We start from the raw sequence: 21,190 nt of genomic DNA on the forward strand, positions 1-21,190 counted from the left end.
GTCTTTGCCGCAAATGAACGGCCAGGGGCGAACAGGCCAGGCTAAGGCTCCGCCCAGCACTTTGAGTCTGGTCAGAAGCGATGTGAATATAGCACATTAAACCTCGCTCATTCACGCTCAAAGAAACTTTTACCGGCAGTTTAACAACAAAGTGTTCTATTTGGTTTGTTCAAACAACTAATACTTTTCTTAACAAAAATGGTCCTAAGACATTAAAATAGTATGATTCTAGAAGCAAGTATATTTTTGTTGGTAAATATTACAGAAAGGAGAATTTTATTTCGTTGTCAGGAGTTCCTGGAAGCCATGGAATGCCTCGTGGTTTGCGATATTTATGCCAGCCCCTTGGATGGGCATGTGAGTTAAACGTGGCAGCTTAAGTGTTGTTTGGCAGCTCGCACAGAGCGTTCTTCGTCTTCTTCATCTTGGTTTTCTGCTGCTTCTGTGCTTCTCCTCTCATGCATATGTATGGCGTCCCACAACGGCGACTCAATATCTGCAGGATATGCTCACGCGCAAGCAGCACGCAGCACTCAGCAACGGCCACCGCACATAAAGAGGGAAAGCCATATAGGGGAACAAGGCTATTACCATATTTCATGCTTTACATGGGCCTGTTCCACTTGTCAGGGCCCATTCCATTCGATGATATGCCAGGCAGTCAAAGTTTGTGCGACTCTTCTCTTGACTGAAAGGCGAATGTCTCACTCAGATATGCACACAGGGTGGCAGTGAAAGGAGTGCCAGACACTGACACTTGGACGGACGCTCACGCACATTTGTTGGGCCACAGATGGCTCAATCTGTGTGTTTGTGTGGGTGTGTGTTGTGTGCCATGTGGCAATCTGGTCCGTCATTCTATTTGCACACCTGAGTGATGGCCTGACCGCGACCCAGCCCTGGGAGATCCCTGCCCCCACTCGACTAATTCCATTTGCTGCCTTTTAAATCCCAAAAAGCTCATATTGTTTAAGCCAAAAATCAACTATGCAACGGCCTGAGCTTCGCTCTTCTCTCCTGTCCAGTCCTGTCCTGTGCTGTACTGACCGCAATTCTGGCCAAATTCGGTTTGCATAATATTAAAGCTTTAAAAGGGGATTCCATTTGCCTATGCCCCACACACCGCACACTGATATAGAATCTCAAATGGGGAAGTTTGAGTGGAAATGGAATTGAATTGAAAATTGCATTTAATATTCGAAATAACTTATTATTTGAGTCTGGAATGTATTAGAGATCTCACCACAATCCCATAAATCAAAGTGGAGTCCTTAGATTTGCCTCACTTTGGGTTCACTGTACCATTTCGTTTGGTTTCTGCAGCAGCCAGGCAGTCAGGCAAGCAGGCAGTCAGCAACCAAAACGTATTTTCACATCATTCCACATCAACTTTTGCCGCATTCACTCGTTATATGGTAGTAGTGGTGTGTTGTGGTGTGTATGTGTATATGCCTAAGTACATATGTATATAGGCCGACCCGTCGACGGCCCATTTGACTGCTGAGTTGGAACGTCGACTGTCGACTGTCGAGCCCCGCAAAAAGGCAGAAAAGTGGATCAAGGCGAGTTACGGCTAAAAAGGCAACGAAAAAACAATCTCCATAGCAGAACAGAAATCAGAGAGGACGCCCAACTCAAAAACATTGCAAAACTTGCGAAACTTCAGCTTATGCTCATTGGAAGGGATTGCTGCTTCTATATGTAGAACGGCTGGAGAACCTTCCCATTTATTACATGAGCTGAAAAGTTTTTCCCTCGCTACTTGGCATGGGCTTGGGGCTGGGCTCGGTTAGGAGTTCGGTTCGTCTTGTGCCCCAGTAGTCAAGGCAATTGGAGGCAATTTTGCAGGTTTTATGATCCGATCGCTGAGGCCCCCGAGCCGTGTGTGGGTATCACTTCCGGCTTATCAAAGGCAGACCCCGTTGACAAATATGCGGAGAGTTTTGGGCCATTGGAATGCGGTCAGTGTAACGCTAACAAGACATTTAGCATTTCAAATGGCAGCAGTCCCCAGTCCCATGTCCTCCTTTGGCCAACTTCTCAGGGTCTACACGTTCTTGGGGCCTAACTTTGGCAATAAATTTTTGGTTTCGCCAAGGAATAAAAAAAAGGCTAAAAACAAAGTTTTTTGGGGCGGGGGTCTGCCAAAGGACAGACAAACATTAACAAAGAAATTTAAAGTCGGCAACTTTAATTTTCTTGTGTTGCCTTTTTTGATTGTTTTTATTATGGCTGTATTTGTTTCTGTATCTCGCCGTCTGCCTTTGTGTACCTCCTACCCCTGTGGCTGTCCTTTCTATTTTCGCCATTTATTGTCACGTTAACGGCAATTTTCATGCATAAAGTTTTACTTTCGCTTCTCGCTTTCTCTGTCTCTCTGTCTTGTTCTCGATTTCGTTTTCAGTTTCGGTTTCGGTTTGGGTTTTTGTTTTATATGTTTCATTGGGTCTGGCAGTTGGTTCGTTACTTTTTATTGTACCTTCAGCAACAAGAATATAATATCTATACAAGTTTATCTCTTTGTCGGTGTGTAGTGTGTCGTTGTGTAGTCTGTGAAGTTGCCTGTTCGTGTCACTTAACGGTAAATTCAAATTACCATTTAATTTATCGCTGTCACCGTTATGGCTGTCGCCTGTCAGGGTCTGTCCCCAACTGCTCCTGTCCCCCATCCACGACCACTGCATGTTTTCGGTCTTTGCTGTGTCTGTGTGTGGACGGAATATATTGAGGAAACTCTTCCCGTGAAAACTCTTCACCGTTGGCCGTTAGCCTTGCGCTCATATTTGGCAGAAACGAAAAGGACATGCCTCTACACCAAAATGTTGACAATTCGCAGTGGCTGACGTCAGCTCCTGCTGCTCCTGCTGCTGCTCCTTCTCCTTTGCCACATGGCTAGGCAAATAGAATTGGTGTTGAAGCAAGGTGAAGCGACTTGGGCGGATCTTAATTTAATTTCTAGTGCAGTCGCTGGCAGGGGCGGGAAATGAATCCTAAATGTCGCCACATTTTGACACGTATACAAGGGGGAAAATGGTTACTCTGGCCGGTGCGCCCCAATGTATGCAAAGGCAAACGAATCGGAATGCACGTAACGGTGATTTACTACTAAGCCAGATTATCTTGCAAGTATTTGTTGCACCCAAACGTGACACGAGCGACTCGGCTTAGGGCATCAAAACTTGAGCTTTAACTTTTGAGTTTCGACTGTACAAGTATCTGCTGCATAGATGAAGAAATAAGGTCACGCAAGAGATGAAAGTAACCAAATAAAGTTGGCTTTAAAACAAGTCTTGTGGAAGTTCTTATGGGTGAAAAAGTCTTACCCTTTGACCAATCTGGCTATACTTTTTCCCTTTGACAAGTCTTTAATTTAAACTCTGCTGATTCACTGATTCATAAACCATTTCTAGATATCGTCGCGCACTATGAACAAATTTTGAACCAAACCAAACGTGAATGAACGTTAGTTTGAGTTTTTTTCCAATTTTTATTGGCTCATACAATTTTTAATAATCTTGTTTTTGGGGTCACATCTCTCTAGCGTATAGGATAAAACGTATCTGGAATCACTATTGGCTTTAGCTTTAGAGAGCTTTTAGTTTACGCGTATTTGAATATTGGATTCAACGCTACGTGACACGAATCACCGGAGCGAGGCAATCACCGTGCAAACTGTGGGCAGGTGTTGATCTCACGCTGCTGCAACGTGACTTTGCTCAGGGGTGGCTCCTGACCGTTTGAGTGGCGCAAAGCCAGGCATAGACACCACACAATCCGCTCGCTCTCACTTATTTAACGAGCATCTGAGGCCTACTCACGAAACTTTTCCATTAAAGCAAGAAATTTTAATTTTAATTAGACCCTAACGAGGCAGAGGCTGGCGCAGAGCTCACAATAGGCACTGGCTGTATTCCCAGCCAGAAAGCAAAGCCAGCCAACATCCTACGCACAGTCTGTTGGACTGTTGGCTCACGGCAGAGTTTTGCTGGTTTTCTGGTTTGGCCCCAGGCTGTGGTGGCAGGAGGCAGGAGGCGAGAGGCAGGTGGCAAAAGCCTGCCTGTGCGCTTAAAACGCTGTCGAGCACGGGCGTGTCGCATATAAGAGTGTGTGCAAAGGATGCAGGGACGCCAACAACAGTGGCTATATTTTGCATTCAGCAACACCTAGCCGCTGAGATACACAGATACACAGCATGATACGAGATGCGAGATACATTCATGTGCGTTCGTTCATATTTTACAGTTTTGCAGTTAGTCCAGCAATTTATGCGCCACACCAAAACCCCACTTCACACAGATAGACAGGGACAGCAGAAGATAGAGCTAGCAGCATGGGTAGGAAGGGAGAGCGAGAAGGAGAGAGGGTAGGGTGAAGGAGCAGAGGATGTTGTGCATTCATTTTGCAGTGAAAAGCGCTGTACTTACATTGAATCGCGACTCGGCCGTTCAGGGTGAGCTTTTGGAATTCAGCCGTGAATGTTGCTGCTATCCCAGCTAGCAAATGCTTGCGGCGCGCCACTGGTTTTCCTACTCTCTCACTGTCTCTCCTGAATTTAAAGTATTCTCCTGCCAAGGCTAGCAGTCTTACGTCAGTTTTCAATGAAAATGCACTTTAAGCAAGATGGAGATGAGACAAGTTTTTGCCAGGCCACGATTCGTGTTCATCGAATCTGCACTGAATCAAATTACTGCGGCTAAGCAAACCGCAAAGAAAAACGCAAAAGAACTTCCACAGTTGGCACGAAACGAAACGAAATCAATTTCATGCAAAAATAAATTCCATTTATGGGAGAGAAACTTACAAATCAAACTCTGTCAAAGCTTTGATCCTTGGCAGGGCTTTCAGCTTAATTGCACGCCCTTGTCATCATCGACATCGGCGTTTTCGGTCAGTTTCATGTGGCGAATTGTCCTCACCGTCACCCGGCACCGCCAGCGGCAATGCAATCAAATCGGAAAGAAGTGTACTCGTGTAATTTGCATGCAAATATAAAATTTATACATTTTTGCGGCCTGTCGAAGTCGCGGGGCAGGAACGTTCATTGCTCGGAAACGTCGCGACTGGCGACAGGCAGCAAACAAACGGAAAATATTTCCAGATGAGAGCATTGCTCGGCTTTCGGTTGAAGTTGAAATAAAAAGCCCTTGAAATGGGCTGCCAACCTGCCATCGCTGAAGCAGAAGCAGCACCAAGTGACAGTGCCCTTTTCGGTTTCGGTGGCAGTTCTTTCTTTAGGTGACTTCCACCCGCCGCGAGTCGCGTTTGCGGCGGTGTTGGCACGCGAAATTTACTAAGTTAACGGCCCGGCAAGGACCCTCTTGCTCTTACTCACTTCGCGGTGCGATGGTGTCGGGGATAAAAATAAAACAGCCAGACTGTCGTTTCAGGGGAATACCAGGAGCAGATAATGCATATAAATGAGCAGCAGCCATGGCAGTCCTCCCTCATGCACACCCGCGTTGCTTTTGGCGAACAACGTTGGCGCGGCTATTCCTCTCTGCTCTCACACTCGGCTCGCCACCACTCGACTTGTCCCGGCTTTGCTTTATGACGTTAAGTGTGGCTAAGGCTAAGACTAAGGCGAGTGTGGGGCGGCGCTGAGGCTGCGGCTGGTGGAGGGTGATTATAACGCTGCCAACCTGCCTCGATTTATATAGTTTTGCTAGAAATAATGTTGAAAATTATTGCGGATAAACGGCGCCCTCCCTTGGCGGAGGTGGCAGCAGCAAAACCATATATCAAGCTGATGAATGCTGACAGCGCGACACAATTTTCGCACGCAGTTGCGCCCGGCAGCCAGCCAACCGACAAAAATGTCAGACAGTTTTTGATGCGATCGAGCAAAAGTCCGAGAGAAAAACCGTCTGCCAAATTGCAATCGTCCAAAGAATGCTGGCACTAATTAAATGACAACAATATGGCTTGCATAATGATGGAAAGTATAGGAAGTATGGGGCCTTGTAATTGGAAATGGCTGAATAACCAGGAACCAAGCGGAAATGTTTTTCGGCTACGATTTGTGTTCAGGGTGGGAACGAAATTCCCTGAATTTGCATAATGTTAGGAAAAAGCTATACAAATTAAAGGAGCTGTACAAAACGTTTGTATAAACGAAAAAAATGTATAAATTAAATATTTATATTAAATATTTACACAACCAACAACCACAAATATAAGTAATTTATAATATGAGTACAGCTCATAGTTTAACAAATAATTGATTCTAATTAATTGAATAAATCAGTTTTATTCATAATTATAAAAACAATATTTGTATGCATTTAATATAATTTTTTATGGAGGAAACAAACTTTTTTACAAATTCATTCAACTTTTTATAGCAGTCAGAAGCTATTTGGCTAAAAGTTATCTAAAACAAACTACATACTTCGGCTAGTAATTAATTCAGGGGTTTTTATGTTCCCAATTAGAGCTTTTGTTATTTAGAAAATGTAAACTACAGAGCTTAAAAGTGGTTACGTCAGTAAAACAAACATGATTTCGAATTATGAAGGAACACATGCGAAAGTTGCCTTTTAGAAATATTTTTGTAGTGCTCGTAATCCCTGTAAAGCTCCACTACCTATTCATTTCCCTAATGAGCCACTCTGCTAAACAAAAATTATTAACATGCGTCCACCTCCGACATGTGCATTGGGTGGTTATCTCTGGCAGTGCATGCATACAATTTTGGCTGGCATTTGTGATACTCGCGTCGCAGCCGCAGGCTAGGCGGCGACTCGGCCTGACATTGCAATAAATTATGTGCGGTTTTAATTTTAGCTATCTTTAAATAACACTTTTAGCGTGAATGCCGACCGTTTTTGGCATTTGGTTTATTTATTGATTTTTCTGGTTTTCGGCACATCGGCACATTGGCCGCACAGGCACAGGCAGATGTGACACGTAAACACATGTTCCCGGCCAAAGCCACACAGAACGGAGACCTGAGCGAAAGGTACACACTGTCCTGACTGATTAGAGGGCCACAGATAGGAGACGAATCTCTTGATTTCCTTTTCCACCCTTACACATTGGTGGGTACAATATTGCTCCTGGCTGGGTCTCTCATTTGCAAATTTAAAATAACATGGGGAATACTCTTTGGGCCTTTGCTGCATTTGCTTTTCGTTGATTACATCCCTTTTGCACCCGTTTTGGCCACCTGTTTGTGGCACGGCTTTCGTTTAGCTTTGGCCTGGAGGCGTCTCGTTGATGGTTTATGCATCATGCGAGTACGAGCATGTATTTGTTTGCCTTTTGCGGTTTGGCTCGTTTGCAACAATTAACATATTTGGTCTGGAATTGTGGCCATTAAATGAATGCCAAAATGGGAATAGGAGAACTGTTTGTTAATGCAATTTAATGTAGGTGGAAACTCATTAATGTTGCTTGTACGTTGGCCACTCATTTAACTCATTTTTCGCATCAATTGCAGCCTGAATGTGGCATAATTCAATTTCAATTTTCCACTTGCCACTCACTGCTCTCGCTGCTGCTCTTCACGGATGGCCTGGCCTCCCTGCAATCTTTGCCCATCAAACTAATTGCAACATCAACGAGGGTCGGATGCGGTCACACGAAACTTTAATTTGATTACCGAGAGCCACACACACACACAAACACACAGAAAGAGAGAGATAGATACTCGTCGTCGTCCATACACACACACACTCTGAAAGTGGGGCAGCTTGTGGGATATCTGCGGATCTGTGGATCTCTGTAGATGTGGATGGGGGCTTCTGTCAGGCGGGGGTCACGGCACCCACAAGTTGTCAGCTGGCAGGCGAAACATTTATTAGTTGTTACTTCTAGACAAATTTCAAAATTTACGTTCACATTCATTTGTGCCCCGCTCTGGAGGGGTTGCCTCTTAATGACTTTTTCGTGTCGAGGGTTGACAATGAGAGCCGCAGCTCGTTAGATGCCAAAAATGTGTGTAGGGGGGGGGGGATAAGCTATGAAGCGAAAGGAGTTCCCGGAAGAAACCCTCAAGAAATAGCTCAACCCGCAACAATCGAAGCCTTTTCGTGTTAACCAAAAGAGGGATTTCTGTTAACCCCAAACACAATTAATAACCCGTAAGCTGAGGGAAAAGGAAAAGCCCTCAGTCCTCCTCCTCGTTGATTAGCAAGATTTAATTCGCATGAAACCATTTGAGTCATTTGTGACGTTTAACTGAATGAGAAGGCAGACAGGCGAAACCTACTCGTGTACGAGCTGTTCACACATCAGATTCAGCTTTAGCTTTAGCTTTGGTTTCCACTTCAGCTTCTGGTTAATGGCTGCTGCTGGAAATTGCATTAGCAAAAGCTATTATGACAATAACATTATTAATACGAATTTCATTGCACTTTGGAAGCGCTACGTGCTTTGTATGCTAATTGCATTGCAGCCCAGACGTCGATGGGGCTGCGGCTTCGGCTGCAACTTCCACTTCGGCATCTTACTCGCTCTGCCCGCTACGGCCCGAAAACAATTGGGAAAACTGTCAGTCATTGGCTCGCTTGGCAGGGTTTTGAGCTGTTATGAAATGATACCCCACCCAGCCACAAAAAAACACTAGGAAACGAAGCCAGCTACAGTCAAGCTTCTGTAAAAAATAAGAGAACAAATCCCAGAAGTCTGTAATATTTACACAGCTTAAAAAATGTAATCACAAGATTGGACTCACTTTTTGTACAATTGAGTATTTAGGGACAGGGATAAAGATACAGACAAATTGGTAAAGTGCAAGTTATCGAAGTTGTACTGTATTTAAGCAGCCTCTGCCGCTGATTGTCTGTGGGAACTCAAACAAAAACTGAGCACATTTCAAATAAATCAACGCTCAATGCCAGAGTAGTACCTACGACCAGTTCTAATTAGAACCGGAGACATAAAAATCACTGGCGAGGCTATCGCTGCCTCTGGGTGGCTCAGAAGGTTCGTGCCATGGCTGCCACGATGGTGCGTCTCTCTTTCTGTTTGACTGTCTGGGCAGAGGTCTGTCGTAGCGAATGACTGGCTGGCTGGCTAGTTGGCTGGCTGGCCATCTGGGAGCTGTAATGTTTGTTGCCGGGGGTTGACTTGTTTGCAGCAGCTTAATTGATTGCACGACTGATGGGGCCAGACGAGATGATGATTGCAGTGCAATCCACCCAACCACCAACCACTCCCACCCAATTGGGCTCCAGCTCCGACCTGCCTGGCTGTGGCGGGCATGTCAGTGGCACGTGGGCGTCGAATTGAGCTGGCCACTGGTCAGAGTCAGAGTCAGAGGCACAGTCTCATTGCTGCTCATAGCTGACCCACTCTGGTGGGGACGGGCATTAAATTTACATGAGCAACAACATCAGCATCAGCAGCGCAGAGCGGGGCGCACAATCAGGCAAAATCGCCAGTCAAATGCACAGCCCCCAGCCAGTCAGCTCTGGTCCATCATCAATGTTAGAGCAGATGCAGATCTCCGTCCACCGATTCACCTACGGGCACACACTCTTCATTTTTGACGCGATTCCCGCCATCGATTGGGCATCAATGGGGCATCGTTTGAACATCAATTGTCAGCGTAAACAGCGGCAATTTCATTAGCCCCAAAACTCAATGAATTCAACAAGAGCGGAATTAGTTTTAGTCAGCTGCCTGCCTGCCTCGAACAGAAATACAATTTGGTTAATTGAAAAACAGCAACAATGCCCATAGGACAGAGCAACAGCCAGAGCCAGAGCCAGAGCAATGCATCGTCGGAGCAGAGTGAGGAAGCAACTTTTTATACTCGTTCAGTCGCACACACATATATTTCTGGGGCCGTGAACTTGAACGAAACGAAATAAAACAATTTAACAAGAGCAAGAGCTGGGCGGGCAGCAACAATTAAACGGAATAAAAATACCAGAGTACGATTATATATAGAAGTTCTCGTGCGGCTGTAAATATATGTACAAATATATGTACATAAGTATTTTGTTTGTAAGTACATATTTTTAAATCAAACGTTGGCTGCGCGACGAGAGATTGCTTCTGGTGTTTTCAGTTTGAGTGACGAATTATTTAGAGAGCCCACAGATCTGTGTATGGATGGGCGGGCGGGTGGCCTTGCTCTGCAGCCATGGAGGGTCGTGAAGGTGGGAAGCCCTTGGATAACCTCTCTGTGGGTAAAGTTTTGACATGGTGTCTGGCTCTGTGTGCCCAGAGCGCACTTGCTCGCACTTTACATGCCGGAACGCCAGCGATTTAATACATAATTGTTTATGGGGCGAGCACAAAAGAAATATTCTAAGTACACACTCGTATATTGCCGCAATATGAGTGCGCTCTCACACAGCGACCACGAGTCGACACACACAGACACACACATAGATATACTGTGGGACAAACAGAGGCAGCTATGATATGAATTTCAATTTAGAGTACGTGCTCATGGGGCGCTCGCGTTTAGCGTCGCTCACGTAGCCGCAGTCGCGACTACGACCGCAGCCGAAGCTGACGCAGACGCCTGGCTTGGCCCTTCCCATTCCACTGCCGCTGCAACTGCCACTGAAGATGATTACACATGCACTTATTAATAGAGCTCCCTTCAGCAATTGACCCCGCAGTACGCCATGCCGTCACATTGGTGAATGAATTACCATGAATGGGGGCACGGTTCTGGCCATTGATGCGACTGGTCGGAACCCCTCTCCAGCAGCATCATAAAAGCCATGCATCAGCACTAACTGAACGACCCCGTGGCTGCCCCCGGTGATTGATATTAATTCAATTCAATAAAATGCCATAACTCATGCACACACTCTCACTCTCTCTTTCTCTCTCTCTCTCGCTGTTGCTCGCCATTCACGTAAAGTTTATTTAAGGCTAATAAAAAATTTGAGTGAGTTTAATTTTTATTACCAACTTTCCTGACAGCCTCTGTGTGAACGGTTAATTTATCAAGCGCATACAAATTTTCAAATTAAAGAATACAAATGCTTATAGAAAAAAGTCCGACGGCAAGTGAAATAAAATTAATTGAAGAAAATTCCATCACATCTTAATTGCATTTGCAGACAGCTAGATACAACTGTAGGGAGCCTCTACAGCTCGACAACCCCTACAAACTCCATGGGCCAAGAGGTCAAGTACGGAACTCAAGTCACTGCCTGGCCTGTGCCCTCTGCCTAAGCTTAAGCCAGCAATTTGCACTGATAATTTCCCATTATTAGAACTGAAAGTGAATATTTCCGCGTTGCCAGCGATAGCAGCAAGTGACATCATCAAATGAGATCAGAGTAGGGCGATCAGGTATCGGGCACATCATGGTTCTGTTGGAGCACAGAGTTCCCGCAATTAGCAGAGCTTTTTCCATGCTTTGCATATCATTCGAATCGTGCGGATCGGTGGAAAAAGTGTGCACCCTCTCAATGTACGGTGAATTGAAAACTGTTTTTGCGGTTGCGAAAAACTTATGTACTATAAATATATGCCCATATTCGCATGCGGAAATCCAGAAATCCATTATTAACATTATTATTATCACAATGCGTCGCCCCACAGCTGTGTGCACAGGAACAACATTTGCCAGGAATGTGGAAATGATTAGGGATGCACGTAAAAGCTGGCCATAAAATATGCAATTAAATTGTCTGTGAGGATTTGTTTTTCACTCGAAATGCTGTGTACTGCCTACTAGCGCACAATCCCCATAAATGTGGGCCTGTGGCATCTGTCAATTAAATCTAATATGTTGTAGTCGTAAAACGCACAAATGTTAAAGCGTTCGCGATGGTAATCAAACCATAAAGAGCCCGCGACAAGTGCAAACACAATTACAAGCAAGAACTACGACAGAGTGAGGGTCTCGACCGTCTCCGTCTCCGTCCCCCTGGCTGGCACACGCCATAATGCATAGGGCCCCCACTAAGCTGTCGTCGTGCCGTCGAATAATCTTCGCATTACAATGTGGAGAGCCCAATTTTATTATAATCTGGCAGGCAAATCAAAACACTTCACACCCAGCAAACAAACAAAGCGGCAAACAAGTTGCCCCCAGATCGCGTTCCGCCTCTCACCTCTCTACAGCCCTCACCATCGCTTCGGCGATTCAATTGAAAATTCGATTCCACCATTAATGGGTGCCCATAGAATAGATAATTGGCCATAAAGCTCATCTGTGTGCGTTGCTGGTCAGGCATATTAAAATGCGTTCCGCCGCCCCTCCGCTCCATCCCGCTGACATATTTGGACCTGGGTCTGTAGTTTCTGGCTGTCTATTTTCGCCTCTCTTGTCTCATGTACGAGACATTTGCCGTAGACAATGTTAATAAACACAAATAATGATTTGTGTACAGGCATTTGGGCTTCAATTGCAGCTTAATGAAAACAAATAACAGACGATTTGCCTAGCGCATGAATGAAGGAAGCCAGCTCTGGGAGCCAGCTGATGAAGCCAGCAAAGTTCCGGAGAAGCAGAGTGAATGTCAAGTGAATGGATTTACAATTGAGGGTGTGCTACTGGATGACTACTGCTACTGAATGGATGGATGACCAATTAAGCAAACAAGACAGTGGGATTCATACGTGTATGGCAATAGTGAAGAGTTCGCCTCAACGCCATACGAGGAACATTCATAGATGATTGCAGAAGATAGTCCCATAATGTAGTGTCAGCACGACTGGTTGCTGACCTGACAATACAGCTGTAACCTTACACATAGTTATTTACAAACTAGGAATGAGTTCTCTCATATCCAAATAAGATTTTACAGAGAGATAATAACCAAATGAATTTGGCTTCCCTTGGAGAGTGGGATGATAAATGAATAAATGTCTAAAATGGATAGTAAAAAGGAATATAAATCAAAAGTTCAATTCAATTTACTCTGATTTATAATGGAAGTATTATTTCAGAGATTTTTTCTACTAATAAGCGAGAGATAAGCTTCCGATAAGTGAGAGAGAAACACCATCAGAAATAGATAATCCTAAAAATGACTGCCAAACCATGAAATATCCACTAAATGATTTTTAAATATTTACGCCACAAATATTAGATAACTGCCATACATTTCTAAAACCAGATAAACACAATTTGGCATGGTATTTCCAACAAAGTTGATTTTTAAAATGTTTGATAAACGGCGCGAGAAGAGCAACATTTTAGCCCCGAAAAAGTGCATCGATCCATGGCATCGTGGCACTCGCAGCTAGCCAGCCAATCGAGTGTGAATATATAGATACATATAGTCGAAGGCCCTCGGCGATGAGTGGCTGAATAGTAGACGGTACTTGGCGCAGCGAGTGAGAATGCAAATTATTGCTTCACTACAAACATGGCGAATGCGTAATTTTCAATTAATTTGATTTTCTTTATGGCTGCTGCTGCAGAGGCTGCCAGCCTGCCATCGTCGCTCCAGTGAAAAGTCAATTAAGAATATAGTGCAACCCCGCTGCACGCTTCCTTCATTAGTTTGGCTCGCTTGTTTGTTCAATGCTGCAAAAAGTATTCGAGCTTCTCATTTGGCCTGTTGAACTTTGACAAGCGCACTCTATTACAGCTATTATAGCTGCCAACAAGTCAATGTCTCAGCGCAATGGAAAATGGAAATAGAAAATGTGTAACCATGAGAGCACCCAGAAACGAGAGTGGAAAAACTTAAATTATAAAGAAGCCCTGCCCCCTGCCCTGTCCCTGTCCCGCCACGCCTCTAGTTTCACATTACGCCGCTTATGCCGTTCTATCCCCTAGTCTATAATGCGGTTGCATGGCAAACTAATTAAAACTTGAGCGATTTTCTTCAGTGGCAGACAGTGTTTGCTAAAGTTTTCCCGCTTTTCCCGCCTTCTACAGTTGTTATTTTCCTTTCTCCGCCTTATTTTCGTTTTCATTCATTTGCATTTGCATCTGCGACTCCTGCTGCAGCTTTGGCTTTAATTTTTAATTCATTCCCATGCCCCATGCCCCATGCCACATTCCGTTGCGGACCGATTTGTTTGCTTTTTATTTTCATTAGCACAGCTCTCTTGTGGCCGCTGAGTTCTAAATTGAAATCTGCAGAGCCCGTTGTATAAATTATGAAATTAACTTCTTCCAGCCGGACCTTTGACGCAGTCGGACTCCTCTTAATTGAGTTCTGTTTTACAGGGTCTGCTGGGGCGTGTTAAGCTGTTTTTCGGCTCTTGTCCCATTTTTCTTTTTTGGTGTTATGCAAAGTTGCAGATCTATCACGCACACGCAATGTTTTCACAAATCTCTCTCTCTCTCTGTCTTTATCTATCAGTCCCGCCCAGTGTCTGTCTGTCTGTCTGTTTCTCTTGGTAAGCTGGCTTTCGAAAAAGTTCACTTTCCAGCTTGTGCGCTTTTTGTTTGCTTTCCATTGCCAAATCCTTTCTGCCAAAGCATATTCAACTTGGCTTTTAAGTTGCCATTGCCATCCTCATGCCATCAGTCCCATCTCCAGTTCCACTTCCACTTCCAGGTACAACTACAGCCATCTGGTTTTTGTGTTTTTTTATCGACAGGCGGCCGGTGGGAAGGAAAAGGAATGTCGAAGCAAAGCGCATTTAGTGCTCAATGGGCAGGTGTTGAGCCTGCCGCTGCTGTGTTATTCTTCTGCTCTTCGGCCTCCCCGGGTATTTGGCAACGCTCCCGCCTGATTTGCATACTTTTTCAACTATTTTCCATTTTCTCCCTTTTTTTCCCCCTCCGCTTATCTCACGCTGAGTGCTGGCCCGACCTTGCCACCTTCGAAAGGGTTCAGCATGGGACTGGGGCTTGGGGTTACAGCGAGACAATTCAGTTCTCAAGTGCAGACGCACACAGCGTGAGTGAAATATTGGCAAGCGACCCCCGAGCAGATCTCCGAGCGACATTGGACCATTAATTGCGTCTCGCAATGGCAACCGCAGCGCCGAGGCCAAGTCCAGAACAAAGGGTTATCTTGAGTGGAGGAGCAGCGATGGGCTGCCAAACCGCAATGGGGTTGGGAGGAGTAACTGGATCTGAATGTGGCTATCGCATAATGTTAGTTACTCACCAGTGACAGGGGGTGAGACGAGACGAGCCGAGAGCCCCCTGCCTCGCTTTGATCAAAGTTTCTTCCGCTCCCCATCGGCTTTCGCTCAACATGTGTCAAAGTTTTCGCCTCAATGAGCTTTAAATATTTGATTTGCTTTTGTCTCGTCTTTTTTTCTACATGGGCGTGTGTGACAAGTTTTGCCTCACTTTTCTGCCTCACAGCCAGGGGGAAATGTTTTGGATTCGGTTTTTGCGGTTTCCGTACGTCGTGTCGAGCACTTGACGCTTTCCATATAAACTGTAATGGTTCCACCACATACACCATACGCATAAACATATACATACCATATATGTATGTAAACATTTGAACAAGAAAGAAACTCTGGCTTTTAGAGCCGATGATTGGATGCCCTTAAAGGTCCAACTTCCTATGGTACCTAGATGACTTAGAGATGATTCCAATTCATACCAATGAAAGGATAATGAAGTACAAATAAATGTTAGGTCTAGAAGGGCTTTATCATGGTGTTTGCAAAGGGTATCTCTCAGCCAGGTTATGGACAAATATGTGAGTTTATTATGGGGCTGAAGGCTTCCTGCTGTGGCTTTGTCCATCACATAATTGTCATTGCCAAGTTTGGAAAATTTGTAACCAAATTGTTTGAATATTTTTCACACATTCAGTTGGTTTTTGTGCTTGTCTGTGTCGAAGGCAGACTCTGAAAATTGCTGGCCGTTTTGTCTGTTGATATGCTGAACAGGCCGACGGACTGACAGGCAATTAAAAACGTTGGACAAGCCGGAACCGTGCCAGGCACAAGCCCAGGCCCGAGGCTCAAAAAGCGCAGCGCCTTGGCCTCGACGGACCAATAAATCAGGAGCGGGCGACAAGGCAAGGACATCAAACGGACACTTGGCTGCGGGCTGACTGCCGTCCAAAAAGAGTGAAAAGACACGAAAGGAAAGAACAAGGAGAATCTCTACGGGTACGAGTCTATATGTAAGTACACATGTATATGTATACGTACAAATAAAATTCAATTAGAATTCTATTTTATTTTTGCGCTTTTCTTTTGGCGTCTTCTTATCGCTTGCAGCTTTTCTAATCAAGCGGACAGACGGCGGGCATTTCCTTTTGCCTCCTTCCCTCCTGCCCTTTCTCCCTTTTCCTTTTGTTACCCCATCTCCTTTCTGGGCGCTCTCGTAATTTGAAGTTGTGGAAAGGCCCAGCAAAGTGAAACGAAACGGAGGTGCCCAGAGGCCATCAAATCAAGCGGAAGGGAGAGCGGTCCCAACACAAGATTTTCACACTGCTTCATTTGTTCTACAGGGTGGGTATGTCGGTGTGGGTGCCTGCCTTTTTGTATCTGTGTGTCTGTGTGTGTGGGCTGTGGGCTTTGTCGATAATTTTCTGCCTTTCCACACATTCAATGGCTGCCTTTGACACAGCCACGAACATCCTCAGCAGCGGCCCAACGCCGAAGACGACGACGACGGCGACTGCTTTGAAACCACAAATTACATTGGAAATTCCTGCTTGATTGAAGTTGATTGAGCAAGAAAATGCCGACAACGCCCCCAGACTCAGCCGCAGCCAAAGACATAGCACAACATCCATCGGGTGTCCCCCGGGTGGATTCTCCTTTGTTTGAACGCGCCTTAAAGAAAACTTTTTAAACACCTGTCGCCGTATCTGTCACAACACTCGCTCACACTGTGCGTGTGTGTGTGTGTGTGCGTGTGCGTGCGGAATCCCCTCTGTCAGGGTGTGTGGTGGATCAGCCTGCGGTTATTTGCCGCTTTAACATACATTTCCGATACATGCCGCAAGCCATCGACGCCACTCGAAATTCAAAGTATCATAATTAATGAGCACCACCCACAGCCACCGCCCGACCTGCGGCACAGCCCATTTGTGCACCACAACTAGGCGTGGCCATTGGCCAAAGTATAATCTCATTTAAATTGCATTTCAAATGGGTTCCCTGATTACAGAAACAAAAGAAAATAATTGCATTAATGCTGCATTCGCTGCTCTTTCGCCAGCCATTTTTCACTTCCGCTCCGATCCGGAGCGGCCTTTGAAGTTGAAAGGAAATTTAAGAATCATTCTGCACTAATTGTGGCAGTGAAAGGGTGCTATAAGTTATACAAAGTTGATCATTTATTGCCAAAACTTTATTATATTATTATTTAGTTGAACTGTGGGAAAAATAGTCTCTGATAAGCAAATCGCCTGATTATCGCCAATGTAAACATTAATTTTAATTGAAATGCAACTACAGTACGATTCAGTATTGTAAGACAACACGCAATACGATTAGATAGTTGCTGAAACTCACTCTAAAGTGTTGTAATAATATCAATTAGTTAATTGGCTTCGACTCGAGTGGAAAAGTAGTTCAGTAACGGAAAATATTCTGTGCGCGTTCCGCTTGCCCATCACTCTACTACACGGGGAGACGTAATCACAATTGTCACTGATTATTTTTAATAATATACAAATGTCGCTTGCTAACAATTTTCGGTAGTTTAACACACAATCGATTAGCGACCATTTTCTGTACATAAACTTAACTGATCAACAAACATGTTTAGCATTATAAATGAATTATTAATTGATTTCGTTTGAAATGTCAGGCAGAATAGAAAATGTATTATGTTACAAATTTAAACAGGCAAAGCTTTGCATTTTCGATGCATTCATCTTAAGATTGATGGGATGCCACATACACATACACCCAGAGAAGAATAGAAACAGTAACAGTGAAATTTTAATATTTACATAGAGTCCTTAAAATAGATTTGCTCTCAGAGTGTAAAGTGAATAAATAGATTCAATATTTTATATGATTTATGTTTGACTTAAAGTGAACTTGTTTCTTTTCTTGGTACTCTTTTTTCTCTGAGTGTATGGGCATGATATTCGTAGCGTTAATTTGTTTTTCGAAACAATTTGATAACTGGTTAGAAATTATACCTTTCGATGATTCAATAGTTCGACATCATTTTCTAGAGCTGAACATAACAAATGCCACATTATTTAATAGGTTTATCTGTTCGATAATTGCTAATAAATCACCTAGTTCCATTACTGCCTTTCCCCATAGTTGAACTCCTGCACAAAGTTGAGAATGAATCACCTGCACTGATAGCCGACTCTGTGCATTACCTAAGAACAATAATCATCCTATTCGTTAGCCGACTCGAGTGTGCAAATTGCTGTATTCAATCTCAGCACTCTTGAGCCATAAACTAACGACCCAGGAAACTGTTCTACAGTGCTGAAGCTCACTGTCTTTCTAGCTATTGAAGCTATAAAAGGTTTTTGTGTGAGCTGATTGTCTGATTAGTGGATCCATAATGTCTAGAATGAAATGTACGGGGTGGGGTGCAAAATATGGGACTTCGAGCTGAGGCTAGCAGCATCTCAATTCAAATGAAAATCTTATTGATAATTATTTTCAAATATTATTCATCATTATACTCACCATTTACTGAACTGATGCTGAAGATGCGTTGACTGAAGAGGCTGCCCCAGCTCGACCCGTTGAAAGGCAAGTCAACAGCCAAGCAAAACATTTGAGTGCCCACACACACACACACACTTGGGTTAGAAGATGTGTAGATGGAATATAGGGAAATCTATGGGTCGACTTAGATGGTTGACTGTGCACTAGACGACACAAATTTGCATTCGAAATCTTGAGAGTTTTTGGTAACGCTTGAAGGCACTGCCAAGGCAAAGACGGACGCCGAGTGAAATGCAAATCGAATAAATAGAAAATAAATAGAAGGCATAAGTAAACAAAATCACTCCGTGCACACAGACAGAGGAGTCTCTTCTCTTCACTTTTCTTCTCTGAGAGGTAACCTTTAAAGAAATGACTTTGGTATCTTTCCTCTCCCCCATCATCGTCATCATCATCATAGACATCACCATCACAGCATTCTGTGAATGCGTTTGTTGTGGCTTTAAGTGTGTAACCCCCGGGGGCAATGGGGATGTACGTACTCATAGAAATGCTGACTGTGCAGCCATGTACCACGCTGAGGAGCTTAAGTCGTTATGAGATGACGATTTCTATGCTACAGGCTGGGCTCATCGACTGAGCCGCTACTGCGACTGAGCAGCGGGGTAATATCAACACTTCCGTCCTATTGCTCAGCATCGCAGCGTACCCTCACTTGGAATTCAGGGCCCGAGGTGAGTCAGTGTGTGTGTGTGACTCTGTGGAGCTAGAACTTGGCTCATAGACCGCGTTCACGAGCCGGAGCAGCCCCGTTCCGTCCGATGAGTGGCTGTGGCTCTGCCTCGACGGCGATTTGCTCGACAGTTCTTATTTATGTTATCATTACTCGTATCGCTACCGTTACTGGTTATTTTCCCCTCGAGTGGCAAACTGGTCGAGTGGCGCTGTGATTGTTGTATTTGGTCGTAGCACTCATTACAACTAACATGGACGGATTGCGATTATGACTTTGGCATTTTGCATTTTGCACTGTGTTGTGTTTAGCTTTGTTTCGTATAATTTTCGTTTTGCTTTTCATATAAATACTTTTGCCGTTTGGCGGATTTGTTGGACTCGTGCATTATTTGCATGTTTAGCATGAAAAACTTTTTTCGAACGTGCGACGAGTGGCGTTTGTTTGTTTCCAATTGCGCGACAAGTTTGCAAATTGCACCAAAAAATTATTATAAAATAAAAAGCTTACACAGAATTTTTAAACAAATATTTCAAGAATCTAGCGTCTAGCGTTTAGCGAAAACGGAAAGCACAACTGCAGCAGCAACAATAATTTGCGTTTATTTGTATTTTTGTGAAGGTTGTTACATTTTTTGATTTGAAATGCGACGCGGCGCGACGCGACGCAAGATATTCTTAAATTGGGAAATGCAAATGCATTTTCACGGCCCTGCAGTTGCAGTGCAGTTACAGTGGCGACGGCGGAAGCGGATGTCAGCGAAGCACCCGACGGCAACGTTGCGTATACGCAATGGAACGCGCGCGCGACACGGTGCGAACCATTCGAGCGGCTCGTTGTGTGGCTGTGGCTGTGGCTGTGACTGTGACTGTGTCTGTGTTCCGGTGTGTGAGATTTACCGTTGCAAGCAATCAATGTGCCTGTAATCTCCAAACAATAATCGTTTATCTGCCTGGCTGCTGCCTCTCCCTCTGATTCTGCAACAGATTCTGATTCTGATTCTGCTGCTGCTGCGGAGCGCGCCTACTTCCTCTCAACATGCGACGACTGCGAATGCCAGGCAGCGAGCATCGACCATCAGGCAAACGAGCGAGCGAGCAAAACGAACAAACTGCGACAGCGTCGTGGCAACGCACCAGACGGCTAACAGACGAATGAACCGCCGAATTTCCATGAGCGCCGCACGAAGCTCGAAGCCCGACACGGACACCGCTCAGAATGTGCACGGAGCATATACAGAAACAGAAACTGAGCGGAATGCCGAAAACCTTTTGCCGCCTGCCTGCCTGCCTGCCCTCAATGCTACGCTTCCGTCCCACTCGCAGTCGAGAGAGCTGCGCGCAGGTTGCACTCAAACCGGGCCCCGTTCTCTGTCACTCAGCCAGCACTCAGCTGGCAGAGCAGAGCATAACAGAACGCGGGCGTTTGAGAGCGAGCCGAACGCAGACGACTGCTAACGTAACAGAGTAGCGGCATGTAAAAGTGTGTTATTGGGTTACATTTACAGCGCTGTTAACGCTCTACTGGGGCAATGTTACGCAAACGAAGCGACGTCCGTTGCGATTGACGAAATGTTACGCATGTGGCGCTACGTTTATGGTGCACGGGGCAAGGGGAATAGCTCAATATTGGCCTGACGCTGGCGCCTGTCTCTAAGCCATTAAATGCATGACAAATTTGGCATGTCAACAAGCGGAAGATGCCACAAAAAAAAAAAAACTTTTCCCAGCCATAAATTAAACGCTACGCAGACCCCGGAAAAAGCGACGCAGAAAATCGTCGCAAAGTAAATTCCAATTCAAATTTCAACGTAAATTCCGGAGAATGTAAATTATTCGAAATGAAGTCGTCGGCGTTAGTGGGTTCGCTGGTTTTCGGTTTGACGGTGTTTTTACATTTGCGGTTGCGGCGGCGGGCTGCCGGTGCCTGTCAGTAAATACCCTCAATCCCACACTCACGCACACGGGGACACACAACCACAAGCACACGCACACACACACACACATGGGT

At 44.9% G+C, this 21,190-nt stretch overlaps 1 protein-coding gene across 1 annotated transcript in view; it reads right to left on the reverse strand.

The window, feature by feature from the left end:
• The window catches only part of LOC117897328 (octopamine receptor beta-2R), a 45,631-nt gene extending 25,280 nt beyond the window's left edge, over positions 1–20,351 (reverse strand). The window contains exon 1 of the mRNA XM_034806097.1: positions 20,080–20,351. The gene's annotated coding sequence lies outside the window, so the exon portion shown is untranslated. The remainder of the gene's footprint in view (positions 1–20,079) is intronic.
• Between the last annotated feature and the right edge of the window lie 839 nt (positions 20,352–21,190).

Source organism: Drosophila subobscura, chromosome O (genome assembly GCF_008121235.1).
Source record: "Drosophila subobscura isolate 14011-0131.10 chromosome O, UCBerk_Dsub_1.0, whole genome shotgun sequence".
NCBI classification, from domain to species: domain Eukaryota; kingdom Metazoa; phylum Arthropoda; class Insecta; order Diptera; family Drosophilidae; genus Drosophila; species Drosophila subobscura.